We start from the raw sequence: 20023 nt of genomic DNA on the forward strand, positions 1-20023 counted from the left end.
TTCTTTTTACTCTTATCGTGTGTTTTATTTCTTTTATTTCCTTTTCTAAAAAAAACCCCTCAGTTTTGCTCCAGGATCTACACTCCTCATCGCCTCGAGGCAGATGCCTTTCTGCTGGATTGGGGAACTCGCTTTCTGTATGCGTTTCCTCCTTTTCCTCTCATTCAAAAGACTCTGGTCAAGCTGAAGTCCGACCATGCCACCATGATTCTAATAGCACCTCGGTGGCCCAGACAACCTTGGTACTCCCTTCTCCTTCAACTCAGCAGCAGGGAGCCATTCCTTCTTCCAGTGTTTCCTTCACTGCTTACACAGCATCAAGGATCTCTACTTCATCCCAACCTGCAGTCCCTCCACCTGACAGCTTGGTTCCTCTCGACGTAACTCCTCACCAGTTTTCCCAGGCGGTGAGGGATGTCTTGGAGGCTTCCAGGAAGCCTGCTACTCATCAATGCTATTCCCAAAAATGGACTAGATTTTCTTCATGGTGTGTTTCCAATTCTAAGGAGCCTCAGCGAGCCTCCCTATCTTCTGTATTGGACTATCTTCTACACCTGTCTCAGTCTGGTCTCAAGTCTACATCTATACGAGTCCACCTGAGTGCTATTGCGGCTTTCCATCAGCCTCTACAAGGGAAACCTCTCTCTGCTCATCCTGTGGTTTCCAGATTTATGAAAGGACTTTTCCACGTCCATCCTCCTCTCAAACCTCCTCCAGTGGTTTGGGATCTCAATGTTATCCTTTCTCAGCTTATGAAACCTCCTTTTGAGCCTCTCAACAAGGCTCCACTAAAGTTTCTCACTTGGAAAGTGGTTTTTCTAGTGGCTCTCACGTCTGCTCGCAGGGTCAGTGAGCTTCAGGCTTTAGTGGCGGATCCACCTTTCACAGTATTCCATCATGACAAGGTTGTCCTCAGCACTCATCCGAAATTCCTGCCTAAAGTGGTCTCTGAATTTCATCTCATCCAATCCATTGTACTTCCAGTATTTTTTCCAAAGCCTCATTCTCATCCTGGAGAATCAGCTCTTCACACTCTGGACTGTAAATGTGCTTTGGCTTTCTACCTAGATCGAACCAAGCCACACAGAGCTGCTCCTCAACTTTTCGTCTTCTTTGATCCAAACAAGTTGGGACGACCTGTATCGAAGCGCACCATCTCCAACTGGTTGGCGGCTTGTATCTCTTTCTGCTATGCCCAGGCTGGATTACCCCTCCCCTGTAGGGTCACAGCCCATAAGGTCAGAGCAATGACAGCCTCTGTAGCCTTCCTCAGATCGACACCGATTGAGGAGATTTGTAAGGCTGCCACTTGGTCCTCGGTTCCTACATTCACCTCTCATTATTGTCTGGATACTTTCTCCAGAAGGGATGAACAGTTTGGCCAAACAGTGTTACAAAATTTATTCTCCTAAGTTGCCAACTCTCCTACCATCCCATTGAGGTTAGCTTGGAGGTTACCCACTAGTGAGAATACCTGCCTGCTTGTCCTGGGATAAAGCAATGTTACTTACCATAACAGTTGTTATCCAGGGACAGCAGGCAGCTATTCTCACGTCCCACCCACCTCCCCTGGGTTGGCTTATCTGCTAGCTACCTGAACTGAGGAGACACGCCCGGACCATCGGGCGGGAAGGCACTGGCGCATGCGCGGTGCGGGCATCTCGAAACTTCTGAGTTTCTTCAAGCAAAATATGCTTGTGAGACGACCGTATCGGGGCTCTGTCGGATGACATCACCCACTAGTGAGAATAGGTGCCTGCTGTCCCTGGATAACAACTGTTACGGTAAGTAACATTGCTTTCTTCACTGTCTGCAGTCTGCTACATTTCCTTGAGACCGCCAACACTGGGCAACCATGCATATTCTGTTTACAGCGCAAGCGCAAATAACATGCAAGTATGGATGTTGATTAAGGTCAGAGACCTCTGGGTTTTATGTATGTGCTGAATAGGCAGCACGTTTGGTTGCCAGCGCTGGCATTCTCGTAGAGAGACAGCAGAGCTGAAGAGTGGCATTTTCACCATCATCTTCAGCTGGCAGGGCTTCAAATCCCTTCAAGAATGCACTTATAATTTTCATTCTAGTTTTAAAAAGTTTCATTCATGGAAATTCAAATTATAGTTCTTATTCTATTAGTTCTGTTTGCAAGAACTAATGACCAAAAATTTTTGTTCTGATTATTATTCTTGTTAATGAAAATATCACTGCTGCCAGCCACTAACTAGATACTGAACAAGGGGTGAAATACATCCACAGCATTATACTGTATATTTTTTCCTTGCTGTTGCATTCTGTTTTGGAGTCTGCCTTTTTGTAAAGACATTGCACTATGAATGATTTGTTAGAATTATTTTTGCCCACTGAATTTATTGCAGTATTATGATTTGTTTCATGTTATGATGTAATTTTGCATTTTGGGAAAGTTGATATATTACATCTAAAAATGGGTGGTTAAATAAAAATGAGGTTCTGTACAGAGTTATTAAAATACTATAAGACTTGCGATAAAAACATTAAAAAGATCCTTAAAATGTATTTGGAGAAAAGGGAAAAGGCTATGTAAGAGAATCATTCAATTATTTGGTGAATTTAAATAAGGGAAGGAGAAATTTTTCCATATAAATTAAATAAGAAGAAAATAAATTTGTTTCCAAAGAAAAGGGGCACTCAAGGACAAGGAGTCATGATTTGATATCATAGTGAGAATGGTTCAGAGGGAATTTGAGAAAATACTATTTTACTGAAATGGTGGTAAATGTCATCTTTTATTCAGTTCATTGTTTTGTTATTGATTTTAGATCAATAAAACAGAAATCAACAGTAACAAGCAATAAGCTAAACAAAAATACAAAATTACTGGGGCCATACAAAGCATCTGAAGGAAAAATGAAACCCAGTGATGGATCACTAAAAGAAAAAAAGATATTAATCAGGCAAAGAAAAAAGGATGCCATTATAGAACGATCTTCAGCGCTGCTATTTCCTCAAATTTATGTCACTGCAAAACTGTATTCCACCTAAAAACATTATTAACCTTAACTGATTTCCAATTGCAAAGAATTTGTTCTGTCATCAAAGTTATCAGTATATCTAATAAATGACTCTGGTGGTGGTATCAAATTTAGAGATTTTTTAAAGATGGTCGGAACACAATATTGGCAAATGTAGTGGACACAGGAATTAACAATACTGTGTAACTAATATTTTGTCAAACATCATTCCAAAATGAAAAAAATTTAGTGCAAGAAAATAACATGTTTAAACGAACCTAATTCAGAATTGCATTGTCAACATTGAGGGGTGGAGAGAGGCTTACAAGATCACAAAAGGCATAGAGAAAGTGGAGAGGGACAGATTCTTCAAACTTTCAACAACTACAAGAACGAGAGGGCATTTGGAAAAATTAAAAGGGGACAAATTCAGAACCAATGCTAGGAAGTTCTTCTTCACCCAAAGGGTGGTGGACACCTGGAATGCGCTTCCAGAGGGTGTGATAGGGCAGAGTACGGTATTGGGAGTTCAAGAAGGAATTGGACAATTTTCTGAAGGAAAAGGGGATAGAAGGGTATAGATCAGGGGTGTCGAACTCAATCAGAGAAGGGGCCAAAATCTAAAATCCAGCCTAAATCGCGGGCCGAATGGTTTACTGAACAGTCATAAACTGACAATGTTAACCAGAAATGTGAATTTAAAATGAGTGGAACAATCTTTTCCTTAACAGTGCTGTTAACCAACTCACATGCTATCAAGCAAAACAGTAATATTGGTATCAAGCAAAACAGTAATATTGGAATGTACCTAAAATGCTCATTGTTTTGTTTTCTGGCTAGATGTCTGACACCGTTTTCCCCGTATCAATGAGTCAATGTTCGGTTTTATTTCTTGGGCTGTAGCAACCCGCAAAACAGCATGGAGGTTGTCATCGGTAATGCGTGATCTGTGCTTGTTTTTGTTCAGATTCATTATTGAAAACATCTGTTCACAAAGATAGGTGCTCCCGAACATGGATAGAATATGGGCAGCATGAAGTCGGAGCTCTGGCATTGAGTCAGGGGGCAGTAGAGGGTAGAAGTCCTCAATTTCAACATCCTGAAACCTTGATTTCAGGCCACTGTCAGACTGAAGCTCGATTATCTCCATCTGAAGGTAATGGGGCACATTGTTGACATCAACTGTAAAAGAATTGGCAAAGATGTCAAAGCCTGAGTGCTGTGTTCTAAAGTCAGAGAAGCGCCGCTCAAATTCACTTAGTAAACGGCTAACTTTGGTAGCCAGCCGACTGCAAGGAAAAGTACCAGAAATAGTGGTTGAGATACTCAAACAAACGGGAAAGTGGGCAAGATTGTCCTGTTCCAGTTGGGACTTCCATAGTTGAAGTTTACGCTGGAATGCTGTGATCATGTCAGACATCTTCGTGATGACTTGTTTGCGTCTCTGCAGCTTCAGATTCAGTTGGGCGAGATGCTCGCATATGTCACACATCATAGCAAAATCACATAGCCAGGCGGGATCCGACAGTTCAGGCAAGGGCTTTCCTTTACTTTCCATGAAAAGAGCAATTTGTTCTCTGAGCTCAAAAAATCTTTTGAGGACTGCGCTCTTGCTCAGCCATCTTACTTCTGTGTGGTATGACACGTCTCCATGCTCTGCACCCACCTCCTATAAAAACTGCTGGAACTGGCGATGATTCAGGCCACGTGCCCTTATAAAGTTAATAGTTTTAATGACTGTGGTCATTATGTCATTCATGTCCAGAACTTTTCCACACATTGCCTCTTGGTGGATAATGCAATGATAAGTAATCAAGGGTGTGTGGCAGTGACTTTTTTGCATTCTTTCCTTCATTAGTCCAACCAAGCCTTTCTTTTCTCCGCACATTGAAGGTGCGCCATCGGTAGTTAGCCCCACCAACTTTTCCCAGGGTAATTTAAAATTATTTATAGATTTCTCCACAGCTTCAAATATCTCTCTACCAGTCGTCGTCCCATGCATGGCAGCTACATCCAAAAGTTCCTCAGTGACAGAGAGGTCGGTCTTCGTAGCACGTATAAAGATGGACAGCTGTGCTGTATCAGTGTTGTCTGTGCTTTCATCGATAGCAAGTGAAAAAGCGAGATAACTGCATGCCTGTTCGGCCAGCTGTGATGATAGATTTCCTGAGAGTTCTTGAACTCTGTCTGCAATGGTGTTTCTTGACAAACTGACAGTTTGAAAACTCTGTATCTGGTCTGGGCATGCTTTCTCACACACTTTTAGCATGCATTGCTTCAAAAAGGCACCCTCTGAAAAACACCTTGAAGTACGGGCAATTTCTTCAGCCACTATAAAGCTTGCTTTCACTGCAGCATCATTTTTCGCTGTAGCCTTTGTAAACATTTGCTGCTGTGATTGTAGTTTGCCTTTTAGTTCTTTAACAATTTTATGCTTTTCTTCCAAAGTATATTTGCCATACTTAACATTATGTTTGGTGTCAAAATGACGACGTATATTGTACTCTTTCATCACCGACACTGTCTCATAACACAATATACACACTGGTTTGCCCTCACTAAGCACAAACATGTATTCATTTTCCCATTTGTCATTAAATTGTCTGCCTTCACCGTCAACTTTTCTTTTCCTGGACATTTTGGGATCAATATTGGCAGTAAAAGATGTAGTTTATTGGAAATCTGCGTTAGAATGAAAAAGTCAGTCAATAAATGCCTGGCTGGGTACAGATAGCAGATTCTGTTGCGATTTTTATGCCTACACTTTATGCCAGGAACTGGCAGCTTCTGCTGTGTATTTTTTTTACATAGTTCCCCCCCCCGACGTCCGATTCACCCCAAGCAGGACCGCTCGCACGCACCTGCACCCCCACCCCGAAGGACCGCCGACTCTCCGACTCCCAACACGATCGGGGCAAGAGGGAGCTCAAGCCCTCTTGCCCCAGCCAACCGCGGGTCGGCCAGGGGGGTCGCGGGTCGGCTGGGGGGGGGCGGCCGGAGGTTCTTGGGGGGGGGCGGCCGATGGGGGGAGATAGATAGCAAGTACGGCCGGCGAGATCACAAGCCTCTTATGTCACCGCGCGTCATTGTGATGGAACGCAGCGGCGTGCAGTGATGACAGCGCGGTGCGGGCCACATCGCAAGGCCTGGCGGGCCGGATTTGGCCCGTGGGCCTTGTGTTTGACACATGTGGTATAGATAGAGGGCTACTATACAGGTCCTGGACCTGATGGGCCACAGCATGAGTGGACTGCTGGGCATGATGGACCTCTGGTCTGACCCAGCAGAGGCACGGCTTATGTTCTTATGTTATAAAGGTTGCTAGCAGTCCAAGTAACTTTTATGCATATAAAACAAGAAGGAATGCATAAGAGCTGCTGATTGAGTTGGCTGATTAACCCTGCCCCCAAAATGAGGCCATCAGTGTCAGAAGAGTCCACAGCTACCCCATCAATCTACAGAGCAGGTAATGACTTGGAGGGGGGGGATAAAGAGTCAATCGCGCATGTTCTTATAACATAATGAAGCAGTGACCATATAGTTTATCAAAATGGAACAAGTCAGTCAAGGCAGCAGATTGATATTCATTCAAAATCTCGTTGTATAACAAGCAGACAGTGTCTAAGCTATGAGCCTGCAGGGACAGTCAGGGAAAAATGCTTTAGTACCTGAAAAAAATTCATATAAGCTGTTCTGAGCTCCCCTGGGAGAATGGTATAGAAAATTGTAATAAATAACCTGTATCCATTGATAACAGATATTAGATACTGAGAATTTAGACTGTAATGTAGCAAAGCCATATAACTTGGAATCAGTTAACAGTTGATGAACATACCAAATCCCGGATTGAATCCAGTCTTTATATGTTTGAATTATTTATCTTAAGAGGATGACACCAAATAGCAGCTGATGAATTTTTAATCCTTGAAACTGGTATTTATCAGCATAATGTAAAACTTGACATGTAGATGCCAACACAAAGCTGATCTTTTAGCAGTTATCCAGAAGAGCCCTAATGGTAGGCCGTTCACTGCAGGCCTTTCCAGAGTAAGCCATTTAGGTGCCAAAAAACCATCTTCATGATCAAGCCGTTGTAATCCATAGCTTAGTAGAAAAGCAATATGATATATATATAAAAATCTGTAAAATTAATTCCTCCTGATGAGTCCAGGTGTAAGCAATTCCAGTCCTCAAGAGCCACAGGCAGGTCAGGTTTTCAGGATATCCACATGTATGAGATGAATTTGCATGTACTGCCTCCTTGAGATGCAAATCTATCTCTTGCATATTTATTGTGGATATCCTGAAAGCCTGACCTGCCTGTGGCTCTTGAAGACCGGAATTGCCTACCCCTGACCTAGGCTCTTAAATTTACATAAAGCAATTCTCACTGGTTTATCATTCGATAAAGAGGGTGCTGATAATACGCTCCCAGGACTTATGATATGACATTGGAAAAAGGTGACATGCTTAATGTATAATTGATTTGAGGTACTAGAACCATCTTAATGAAATCTAAATCAGTGGTTCCCAACCCTCTCCTGGAGGACCACCAGGCCAGTCAGGTTTTCAGGATAGCCTTAATGAATATGCATGAGAGAGATCTGGATATAATGGAGGTGCTAGGCATGCAAATCTGCTCCATGCATATTCATTAGGGCTATCCTGAAAACCCGACTGGCCTGGTGGTCCTCCAGGACAGGGTTGGGAACCACTGATCTAAGTGACCCCATCAGGAGAGATATTTAGACCAATACTTGATACCATAGAGATAATAGATTCTGTTTTGAAGCTGCATGATTCTTCATATCCAAAAAATCAGAAGAGAGTTCCACACCAAGGTACACTGTTCTCTCCATATTCGTGGGCGGTAGTGTCAAAGACAACCTGCAAATCCAAAAAATCATGAGTAATGTTTTGCTATCATTTGCAGAGTTTGTGGTATAGCCCTCACAAATACTATGAATAAAACTTATCTTTGGTATTTGTGATCGTTTTAAAAAAACAAGCAGTTCTTGCATTGTACTGTATACTTTAGCAGTACAATTCAAGTACTGTACAGTATTACAGAATTGACCATGTACATACAAGTGCTTACAGTACAATATTCATATATAGTACTGTACTATAATGCCCAACCATGCTGAAATAAAGCACTGAACTTTTTTCTTGGCACTCCAGGATGATGCCATTTGGGGAACAGAGCCAGCAAACTAAAAACCGCGAATAATCGAAGTTGCGAGTGCCAAACCCACGAATATGGAAGGAGAAATGTATTTCAAACCACCACTAACCCATTTGAATTGAAAAGTGATTCTGTTGCAAAAGACATAGGAATCTGTACTCTAGGAGATTAAGCCCTGGTTGTGAGTTGCTTGCAGAAGGATGTCAATCACATCTTTCAGCTCCTCCTCCTTCTGGAAGCAAGTTGAGATAGTGTGTTCTGACCTGCTCTGTTCAGTATTTTTATTATGTTTGGAGGACTCAGTCCTCACAAGAGCGACCTGCAGCTTGCAGGGTAACCCTCAAGTGTACCTGCTGAGCCAGCCTGCTTTGTGCATTCTCAAAGCTTGGGATCCATTCCCCCTGGGAGCTAGCTCGCCTTATGATTTTATTTTGTTTATGTTTATTGTACTGGCTAAGGTGACAACATACTCCGTTTTTGCTTTCTGGATGCTCTGAATCTGACAGTGAGTTGCTCATTCCACTTACAAGGCTCCTTTGGCTAAATTTGCTTTAAGGAGTGGTTTTGGTTTGATAAGGGACTGGACAACCTCATGAATTCTGTGGTGGACCATCGCCTTATGTCCCTGTCTGATAACAGACCCAGATTCTTTAGAGGTTCTGGTTGCTCTCCTTGTTTGTGGCTCTGGGCGATTCCATCTGTATACGACTATCACGTCTCCGGGATTTTCCCAGAGCTCCTGGCAGCAGTACAGGTGCTTCCAGCCTTCTGTCTCCCCATTTAGCGCACAAAGGTGCAATGACGCCAGGCCAAAGTATGCCCCTCTATAGATAGGTTGTAGATTCTGTTGCCTGCCTGCTTGGCCTGGGCTCACCTTTCATCCAACCTGTAGGTCCTGGACATTCTTTAGTCAGGCTTCACATTGGACTTGTTTGGCTTCTGATAGATTGGTTTATGGACTCTCCCATAAGTTTACCTGCCACAGCTCTCTAGGTGCAAGCCACTATATAACGCTTGCTGGATATTCAAGCAATAGAGCTGGGGCTATTCGATCTCTGGTGGCTACTCCATATACTTCATTGTGCCTAAGAAGGGCTCCAACGATTGAGGGCCTGTTCTGGATCTCTAACATGTAAATGTGGGTCTCATGGTTCCACGCTTTTGCATGGAGACAGTGCAATCTGTCATTGCAGCAGTGATCCTGGGAAAGTTCCTCGCCTTTCTGGATTTCACGGAAACTTACTTGCACATGCTGATGTTTCCACTATGCATGCTTGTGGTTTCATTTAAAAAAAAAAAAACAAAAAAATCATTGCCAGTTGTCGCTTCTCCATACCTTCACCAAGGTGAGGCTGGTCATGGCAGTACACCTTTACTCTGATGACTGCCTGATAAGAGCTCCCTTGTTGGCCAAGAATTGCCATATAGTGGATCTGATGAACTCTGTTCTGGAGGGCCTTGATTAATTTGTGAGCTCCTGACGGAGCAGTCTGATGCCCATGCTACCTCTGGAATATCTGGACGTTCTGTTCAACATAGCAGCGGGCCACGTCTCTCTTACTGAGGCAAGCTGACATAGAAACTTAGAAACATGATGGCAGATAAAAGCCAAATGGCCCATCTAATCTGCCCATCCGCAGAAACCATTATCTCTTTCTCTCTCTGAGAGATCCCACTTGCCTATTCCAGGCCCTTTTGAATTCAGACACAGTCTCTGTCTCCGCTACCTCTTCTGGGAGACTGTCCATGCATCTACCACCCTTTCTGTAAAAAATATTTCCTTAGATTACTCTGGAGCCTATCACCTCTTAACTTCATCCTATGCCCTCTCATTGCAGAATTTCCTTTCAAATGAAAGAGACTTGACTCATGCGCATTTACATTACGTAGGTATTTAAACATCTCTCTAGAAAAATAATAATAATAACAATAGACAAACCAACTTTCAAAAAATGTTATTAGCCGAGTGGTGGAAATGCTCACTGAAAAACCATTTCATTACAGTGGAAAAAAAGCCTCAACTTTGTTTAATATGCAGATGGCAACCCAATGAGTTTTTCAGCTGTTCTTATTCTGTATCATGGGCAAACAACTCCACTATTTTTCAAAATGCAATCTTTCAAAATGGGGACATATCCCACCACTGTGCACAGGGAACAGGAAAAAGAACCTAAGGAAAGGTTTCACTTATCTTCACAGCTGTTAACGCCAGGATCGCGATCCAACACAGTGATCTTCCTGCTTGCTCGGCATTTAGAATGAAGATAGGAAACCGGTGTCCAGGTCCAACAAGGCTCTTGTTTCACCAGCAGGTGGTTTCTTCAGGGAGTTCCGTCCACTATTCAGCTCCACTACTCAATCCGATTAATAGCTCCGTTACTGAAGGTGTCATTTCCGCCGGAAACTATTCACAAAGCATAGCATTTGTTATCAAAAACATAAACCAGAAAACAGCAAAAAACCAAAAACTTAATAGAATGCGTACCATTCTATTTTGTGATTGAGGTCATTCGGCCAGATAGTATTCAAAAAATAAATGGATCTTTGCTCACTTTGGTATAGTCCAGTCTTCACATCCCCCCTCCTTGCTGTCATTGGGATATGTGAAGAAGACCATGTACGTATTACAGGAAGAAAATCCCGGAGAATGACATGCTTGGTCACTTGTGAAACAATAGGGGTGGTATATGCAATTGTATGCCCATGTGATCTTTGTTATATAGGGCATACTGCAAGGAGCTTAAAAACTTGATTATTTGAACATCGATCTAACATCATGCATAAAAGACAGGTGGATGTTCTCACCTGACATTGTGCTGAAGAAGGGCATTCTTTTGAAGAATTTCGATGTTTCGATGACAGCAAGGAGGGGGGATGTGAAGACTGGACTATACCAAAGTGAGCAAAGATCTATTTATTTTTTGAATACTATCTGGCCGAATGGCCTTAATCAAAAAATAGAATGGTACGCATTCTATTAAGTTTTTTTTTTTAGTTTTTGCTGTTTTCTGGTTTATGTTTTTGATAACAAATGCTATACTTTGTGAATAGTTTCTGGTGGAAATGACGCCTTCAGTAATGGAGCTATTAATTGGACTGAGTAGTGGAGCCGAATAGTGGACGGAATAGGAGGGAACTCCCTGAAGAAACCACTTGCTGGTGAAACAAGAGCCTTGTTGGACCTGGACACCGGTTTCCTATCTTCATTTTAAATGCCGAGCAAGCAGGAAGATCACTGTGTTGGATCGCGATCCTGGCGTTATTAACAGCTGTGAAGATAAGTGAAACCTTTCCTTAGGTTCTTTTTCCTGTTCCCTGTGCACAGTGGTGGGATATGTCCCCATTTTGAAAGATTGCATTTTGAAAAATAGTTGAGTTATTTGCCCATGATACAGAATAAGAATGGCTGAAAAACTCATTGGGTTGCCGTCTGCATATTAAACAAAGTTGAGGCTTTTTCTCCACTGTAATGAAATGGTTTTTCAGTGAGCATTTCCACCACTCGGCTAATAACATTTTTTGATTGAAAGTTGATTTAAACATCTCTATCATATCTCCCCTCTCCTGCCTTTCCTCCAAACTATACAGATTGAGATTTTTAAGTCTGTCCCCATACACCTTATGATGAAGACTACATACCATTTTAGTAGCCTTCCTCTGGACCAACTCCATCCTTTTTATATCTTTTTGAAGGTGCGGCCTCCAGAATTGTACACAATATTCTAAATGAGGTCTCACCAAAGTCTTATATAGGGGCATCAATACCTCTTTTCTCCTATTGGCCATACATCTCCCTATGCAATCTAGCATCCTTCTAGCTTTCGCCGTCACCTTTTCAACCTGTTTGGCCACCTTAAGATCATCACATACAATCACACCCAAGTCCCTCTCTTCTGTCATGCACATAAATTCTTCATCCCTTAAACTGTACCGTTCCTTTGGGTTTTTGCAGTCCAAATGCATGACCTTGCATTTCTTAGCATTAAATTTTAGCTGGCAAATTTCAGACCATTTTTCAAGCTTTGCCAGTTTTTTCTTCATGTTATTCACACCATGCTGGATGTCTACTCTATTGCAGATTTTGGTATCATCTGCAAAATCTTCCACAAAAAGGCAAATCTTATATTTCAAGGGTGCCTGAATGTGAATCAATTGAGCTTTATAAAATCTCATTATACTTCCCCCTTCTGCTACCCCCTAGCATTGCTTTCTCAATAAGGGTGTCCTGAGAGCACAAATCATATAGGGCTCTTTTTTAAATAGTCTTCTGTTTGTATGGAAAGATATCCCGGGGGCTCGGCCCATATTCCCCTTCAAGTGTTGCAATGGAATTATTAACCCAGCTTCAGAAACTTGCTCCAAGGTTCCTAGACCCTTTCCAACCCATCTTCTAAACACTGGGTCCAGTTTTCCTGGGGTAATGTTAGGAGCATAGGCAATATCAGTCCCCACAAAATAGGATATGTGCCCTAAAAGGCTTTGGTGAACTAGAACTCAGAGAGAGACAGTGAGCTTCAAAATAGTTTTCTCTGTATGAGATAAATCTCAGGGTTGCATTCAGGAGCCAGGGTAATACTCAAAATGGGGCCCTACTCAACATGCGCTGTTCTATTCTAACCCAAGTTTTCTGGCAATCCCAATTCCAACTAGTAAGATATCCGAGTTGTGCTGTCTGATAATAATAGTAGAAATTGGGAACTATATATTCCCCCATGTTTAAGTTGGTAAAGTGTGCTACGTTACCTGGTTGGTTTCTTTCTCCAAATGTAGGAGAACACTTTTTTTTTCCAATTGCTTGAAAAAGGTCACAGGTAGGGGAATGGGTAATGCTGAAAATAGATACAATAGTTTTGGAAGCACCACCATTTTGACTGTGTGTTCACTGCCCAGACAGGAAATTTTAAGATGTTGCCATTTTACCAGTTCCTTCCATAGGTGTTTTACCAATGCTGGATAATTAGTTGTGTACTGCTGATCAGAATTTAAGTATTCATAAGACTCTTCTGCTTGCTTAAATCCCTTTGAATATTTACCCCCAAGTGTTTTAATCTGCTTGGATGAGTATCAAAACCATAACAATTACAAACATTGTGCTTGTATGTCTCCTAGAACCTGCAAGGTTCTCCTCAATCACCTATGTAACACTGTGAAACTAAGAAAAGACTGCTTCAGGTACAAAAGAATCAAAAGTTTCTTCTGCACATATAAGTCAAATCTTCCATGGAACAGCCCTCAAAAGTTTACTTGCTAAGATAATACTGAAATTGGTGTGCTCTCTTGAATTTTTCCAGGTCTACAACACAGCTGCTTTCTGAGTGCTTGCAGAGGCCTGAAGGGAAGGTGGCATCTTGAACCCCTTCCAAAAAGCAGAAGCACATTAATGCTGTATCTGCTCATTCAAATGCCAAAGGATAAACTCTTCATTTGCACATCAGTTCCAGTGCATGTCCAGTACAGAATGTGGAGATGTCAGACACAGCACAAGAAATTTTCAGTTCACATAGTGTTGTTCCAGCATAGACCTTGCCTATTCTTCAATATTATCTCTGCATTACAGCAGTGAATGATGAATCCTCAGTCTTTCATCACTTTTTCTGGAACAGCTACAAAAGGTGTTTAATACATTTGTTTAAAGCTATTACAGTACTAACAAACTGGTAAAATGCCTTCTCATTCAACAGTTGTTATTCCAGTGGCAGAGGAGCACATAGTCATCCCAGAATCCTATATTATTTTTACTGTTTATTTTGGATTCAGAGGGCCAGATTCTCAAAACTTTAATGCGGTTGCTAAATTGGTTGCAAAGGGTTTAGCCTACATGCATTTTAGCGGCAGATTATCCAAATGACTTATGGCAAGCTTTCTAGCAGTCTCCAACACTGCCATGCTCTTGAATGAAATGAGCATTCCGGTGGATTCTTAAATATTGCTCGCACTCCAGTGGATTCTTAAATATCGCCGAGCCATTCTCCAAGAGTGGCATTGGCTTTTGGCAACAAAAATCAGCGACTGGTCTGGGGGTACCGGTACAGTGACAGCACTGTTAAAAGTGCATCTTATGGTGTGTGTGTGTTTTCACTGTGGCTAATGAGAAAAATAAAAAATTACATGAAGAATCATAAATTGTCTTTTTTTGTTGGGAGTAGTAAAAGCACGCTTCTTGAGCATGTGTATTATAGCCCTTTTCGGCAGTTGGAGAGATGCCCAGTCTCTCCCGCCACCAATTGACACATCCCCTCCACCACCAACTGATACCCCCCAAGCCCCTTGGCAGTGGGAGAGATGCCCAATCTCTTCTGCTGCCACATAACACCCCAACTCCCATCTCCCCCGTGCCTCTGACGATCCCCCTCTCCCTCTTACCTTACTTTCAGATGGCTGGCCGGAGGGATGTTGGTTGGCAGTGGGAGAGATTGGGCATCTCTCCAACAGCTGTGTGTTGGTTGGCGGCAGGCCAGATTGGGCATCTCTCCTGCTGCTGGGGGCTATGTTGGTTAGCGGCACTGTTGTGTTTGGTGGGAGAGATTGGGCATCTCCTGCTGCCGGTGGGTGCTGCTGAGGGGTGTGTTTGGTGGTGGGATAGATTGGGCATCTCTCCCACTGTTTTTTTAGGGGGAGGGGTTAAGTTTATTCTACGCATGTGCCTATCACTATCACTAGTGATGGACACATGCATATTTAGCGAGTCTTTGCTACTCTCCACCAACCTCATTTGCATGAGCATTTTTTGGAGAGTGACTCGCCTTTTTTAAATTGCTACTATAATGACTGCAACAGCAGCCCGTTGTTTTTTTACGTGTTTTTTTTTTTGAGAATCTATCCCAGAGTTGGAACCTGCACAATCATTGCAATCTTGCTGTCCAGGATCCAGTTATTTTCAAATAGAAGAGTTTATGGATCTGCTGGATATCCATCTACACTTCTCCCTCCATATTCACGGTGGCTACGGGCGGAATATAGCCGCAAATACGGAAAAAACGTGAATAACTTTATCATATGTTATTTGCGGTTTTCTGTTAAAAACCCTTGAATATGATAAAACTGCGAATAACATATGAGAAAGTTATTTGCCTTTTCCCTCTCCTTAACCCTGGCCCTGTCTACAGAGCAGGGGAGAAAGAGAAGCCCACTGCCAATTCCCGTTGCGTCGCTCCAACCCCTCCCACACCACCAAGCCACCGCTCTTACCTCCGGGTCCCACTTGCGCCCAGCCCGTCTCCTCAGAGCCGCGAACCCAAATTACAGCGGTGCTCACATGACAGTCTTGGCCAATGGCTGCGTGGCGCTCCAGTCAGGGCCATGGCAAAAGGAGCCTGAGGAGGGTGGTGGCAGTGGCGGTGGTGGCCTGGCATGCAAGGGTACCAGCAGAGATGAGCTCCAGTTGCAATTGGCCAGGTGGAAATGAGGCTTTAGCCCACCCCTTTGCAATGGCAGGTATGCACCCCTTTACTTGATTTGGAATAGGTGTTGGTGGCATGGATGATGTAATTTGGGGGGAGGAGACAGCACGCTAAAATCTGCGAATAGTCGAAACCGCAGGTACCAAAACCGCGAATAAGGAGGGAGGAGTGTAGTCTCATTTGAGGAGGTGGAAGAATATTCCACAGGAATCTCTTCTGATTGTTCTTTTCCTCCAGCAAGAAACAGATTTCCCTAACTTACCTTAAATTCATAAGAACTTAAGGATAGCCTTACTGGGTCAGACCAGTGGTTCATCTAGCACAATACCCAGTCTTCACGGTGGCCAATTCAGGTTATTGGTATCTGGCATTATCCCAGGACAAGCAGGCAGGTATTCTCACTAGTGGGTGATGTCATCCGACAGAGCCCTGATACGGACATCTCACAAGCATGTCTTGCTTGAAGAAACTCAGAAGTTTCGAGATGCCCGCACCGCGCATGCGCCAGTGCCTTCCCGCTCGATGGTCCGGGCGTGTCTCCTCAGTTCTTTTTCTTCCGCGGAGCTGAGAAGTTTACTTCAATTCTGCGCCCATTGAATCTGTTTTTTGCCTTCTGTATTGCCGCGGGTTGGGTTCTTTTGGCTCTCCCGTGCATTTCTTTCTTTCTTTGATTTCTTTTTTGAAAAAAAAACAAACAAACAATTTTTTCTTCCGACACTGGGTCGGCTGCGTGGCTGGGGCCCCGCGCCTTCGACCTTGCGGCAGAGCTTTTCCGGCCTATGTCCCGGCCGATCACCGGTTTTAAAAAGTGCAGCAAGTGCCAGCGCGCGATTTCGCTCATGGACCCACATCGACGTTGCCTACAGTGTCTGGATCCGGATCACTTTCCGAAATCGTGCCGGCCTTGCTCCACTCTGACGGCGCGAGCGTTTAAGCACCGCTGCCTGCTGTGGGAGTCCATGTTCAAGATGGAAGCTTCGTTGGATCCTTCAGCTTCGACATCAACTGCTGCTTCGACTCCGTCGGCGAAGCCCTCTGCCTCCCCGGCTGCTTCGGGCCTTCTGAAACCGGCCTCGTTCACACCGGTTTCGGCCTCGACCTCGGCGCGGTCCTGGATACCATACGTCTCAGAGCATTCCTTCCTCCTCAACGCATGGAGGCTCTTCTTCATCTCTGCCAGTCTGTATCTTCTCGCCAGTCCATCTCGGCGAGACACATGATGGTCCTCCTGGGCCACATGGCCTCTACAGTTCATGTGACGCCGTTGGCCAGACTCCATCTCAGAATTCCTCAGTGGACCCTGGCATCTCAGTGGAATCAGGTGTCGGATCCGTTGACTCGACACATCATCATCACTCCTGCTCTTCGGCAGTCTCTAATTTGGTGGATGACCTCTTCGAATCTATCCAGAGGTTTGCTGTTTCATTCTCCTCCCCACCAGAAGGTTCTCACAACCGATTCCTCGACCTATGCCTGGGGAGCGCATCTGGATGGGCTTCGCAATCAGGGATTCTGGACCGGTGCGGACCGACTCCATCAGATCAATCTTCTGGAGCTCAGGGCCATCTACAATGCTCTTCAAGCTTTTCAACATCTGCTTCACGACATGGTGGTCCTCATTCGCACAGACAATCAGGTCGCCATGTATTATGTCAACAAGCAGGGGGGCACGGGCTCAGCCTCTCTCTGCCAGGAAGCTCTCAGAGTCTGGGATTGGGCGGTTCGCCACAACTCCTTCCTCAAAGCTATCTATATTCAGGGGAAGGACAATATCCTAGCGGACAACTTGAGTCGTCTCCTCCAGCCTCACAAATGGACTCTCCATTCCAACCCCCTTCATCAGATCTTTGCACAATGGGGGACGCCTCAGATAGACCTCTTTGCGGCTCCCCACAACTTCAAACTGCCTCAGTTTTGCTCCAGGATCTAAACTCCTCATCGCCTCGAGGCAGATGCCCCTGGATTGGGGAAATCGCTTCCTGTATGCGTTTCCTCCATTTCCTCTCATTCAAAAGACTCTGGTCAAGTTGAGATCCGACCATGCCACCATGATTCTGATTGCTCCTCGGTGGCCCAGGCAACCTTGGTTCTCCCTTCTACTTCAACTCAGCAGCAGGGAGCCGGTGCTTCTTCCAGTGTTTTCTTCACTACTTACTCAACATCAAGGTTCACTGCTTCATCCCAACCTGCAGTCCTCTCCACCTGACAGCTTGGTTCCTCTCAACGTAACTCCTCACCAGTTTTCCCAGGCGGTGAGGGATGTCTTGGAGGCTTCCAGGAAGCCTGCTACTCGTCAATGCTACTCCCAAAAATGGACTAGATTTACTTCATGGTGTATTTCCAATTCTAAGGAGCCTCAGCGAGCCTCTCTATCCTCTGTGTTGGACTATCTTCTACACTTGTCTCAGTCTGGTCTCAAGTCGACCTCTATACGAGTCCACCTGAGCGCTATTGCGGCTTTCCATCAGCCTCTACAAGGGAAACCTCTCTCTGCTCATCCTGTGGTTTCCAGATTTATGGAAGGACTTTTTCATGTCAATCCTCCTCTCAAACCGCCTCCAGTGGTTTGGGATCTCAATGTTGTCCTTTCTCAGCTTATGAAACCTCCTTTTGAGCCTCTGAGCGAGGCTCCACTGAAGTTTCTCACTTGGAAAGTGGTTTTTCTGGTGGCCCTCACATCTGTTCGCAGGGTCAGTGAGCTTCAGGCCTTGGTGGCGGACCCACCTTTCACAGTTTTCCATCATGACAAGGTGGTCCTCCGCACTCATCTGAAATTCCTTCCTAAGGTGGTCTCTGAATTTCATCTCAACCAATCCATTGTGCTTCCAGTGTTTTTTCCAAAGCCTCATTCTCATCCTGGAGAATCAGCTCTACACACTCTGGACTGTAAACGTGCTTTGGCTTTCTACTTGGATCGTACCAAACCACACAGAACTGCTCCCCAACTTTTCATCTCCTTTGATCCAAACAAGTTGGGATGACCTGTATCGAAGCGCACCATCTCCAACTGGATGGCGGCTTGTATCTCTTTCTGCTATGCCCAGGCTGGGTTACCCCTTCCCTGTAAGGTCACAACCCATAAGGTCAGAGCAATGGTAGCCTCTGTAGCCTTCCTCAGATCGACACCGATTGAGGAGATTTGTAAGGCTGCCACTTGGTCCTCGGTTCATACATTCACCTCTCATTATTGTCTGGATACTTTCTCCAGAAGGGATGGACAGTTTGGCCAAACAGTGTTACAAAATTTATTCTCCTAAGTTGCCAACTCTCCCACCGTCCCATTGAGGTTAGCTTGGAGGTCACCCACTAGTGAGAATACCTGCCTGCTCGTCCTGGGATAAAGCAATGTTACTTACCGTAACAGTTGTTATCCAGGGACAGCAGGCAGCTATTCTCACGTCCCATCCACCTCCCCTGGGTTGGCTTCTCTGCTAGCTACCTGAACTGAGGAGACACGCCCGGACCATCGGGCGGGAAGGCACTGGCGCATGCGCGGTGCGGGCATCTCGAAACTTCTGAGTTTCTTCAAGCAAGACATGCTTGTGAGACGTCCGTATCGGGGCTCTGTCAGATGACATCACCCACTAGTGAGAATAGCTGCCTGCTGTCCCTGGATAACAACTGTTACGGTAAGTAACATTGCTAAAACCCATATAGTAGAAATATTCCATGCTACTGATCCAAGCAGTGCTGTAGTGAGGATAGGAGGCGCCCAGAGTGATGGCGGCTCCCCGCTCCCTCCTCTCCGCCTCACCTCTCATTCCACGACAGCACTCCTCTCACCCTCCTCTCTGTGCCCCCATGCTACACTTGCGCCCTCCCTTCCCACCCCTCTTTAGATCTTTGCTAGTACGAGCAGCTTCTTCAGCCTACTGCTCATGCTGGCTTTCCCTCTGATGTCACTTCCTGGCTTCGTGATTGTTGGTCATGAATTTGAATTTTTGGCGAGAAAGTTTGTTGGTCACAAATTTGAAATGTGGGAGGAAGGTCTGTTGGTCTCAGATTTTGTTAAATGTTTGATTATCCTTGCAAAACGTCTGTCTTTTTTTTTTTTAAATTTAAATATATGTTTATTAGCAGTGAGGTAACACAAACAACCAAGAGGCAACAATACAAGAACACACAAGCAAATATTGCAAGGTATACAAGGACAGCTAAGCAAACCAGAATACGAGAACCCTCAGTACAGGCCATCAGCAGGAGATACAAGAAGGAATGCCCACCTGGAGTCAGTGTAAGCCCCACCTTTTACATTTTTCTCCCCAAGGTCCAAAGAGGCCATACCCCAGACCCCACTCAAAAGCCCACTCACACCATTCACACGCAACCCAAGAACAGCAACAGTCACCCCCCTTCACTCTCCCGTCCCTCACAGTCATCCCCCCACCCCTAGAAAGAAGAGCTGCCAAAGTAAAAAGAAAAAGTAAAAAATGAAAAAGAAACAAGAA

The 20023-nt window shown here is 44.4% G+C and overlaps 1 protein-coding gene across 7 annotated transcripts in view; it reads left to right on the top strand.

The window, feature by feature from the left end:
* The window catches only part of MTA1 (metastasis associated 1), a 428762-nt gene that overhangs the window by 115375 nt on the left and 293364 nt on the right, over nucleotides 1–20023 (top strand). The gene's annotated exons all lie outside the window — the stretch shown is intronic.

Source organism: Geotrypetes seraphini, chromosome 7 (assembly GCF_902459505.1).
Source record: "Geotrypetes seraphini chromosome 7, aGeoSer1.1, whole genome shotgun sequence".
Taxonomy (NCBI): Eukaryota; Metazoa; Chordata; class Amphibia; order Gymnophiona; family Dermophiidae; genus Geotrypetes; species Geotrypetes seraphini.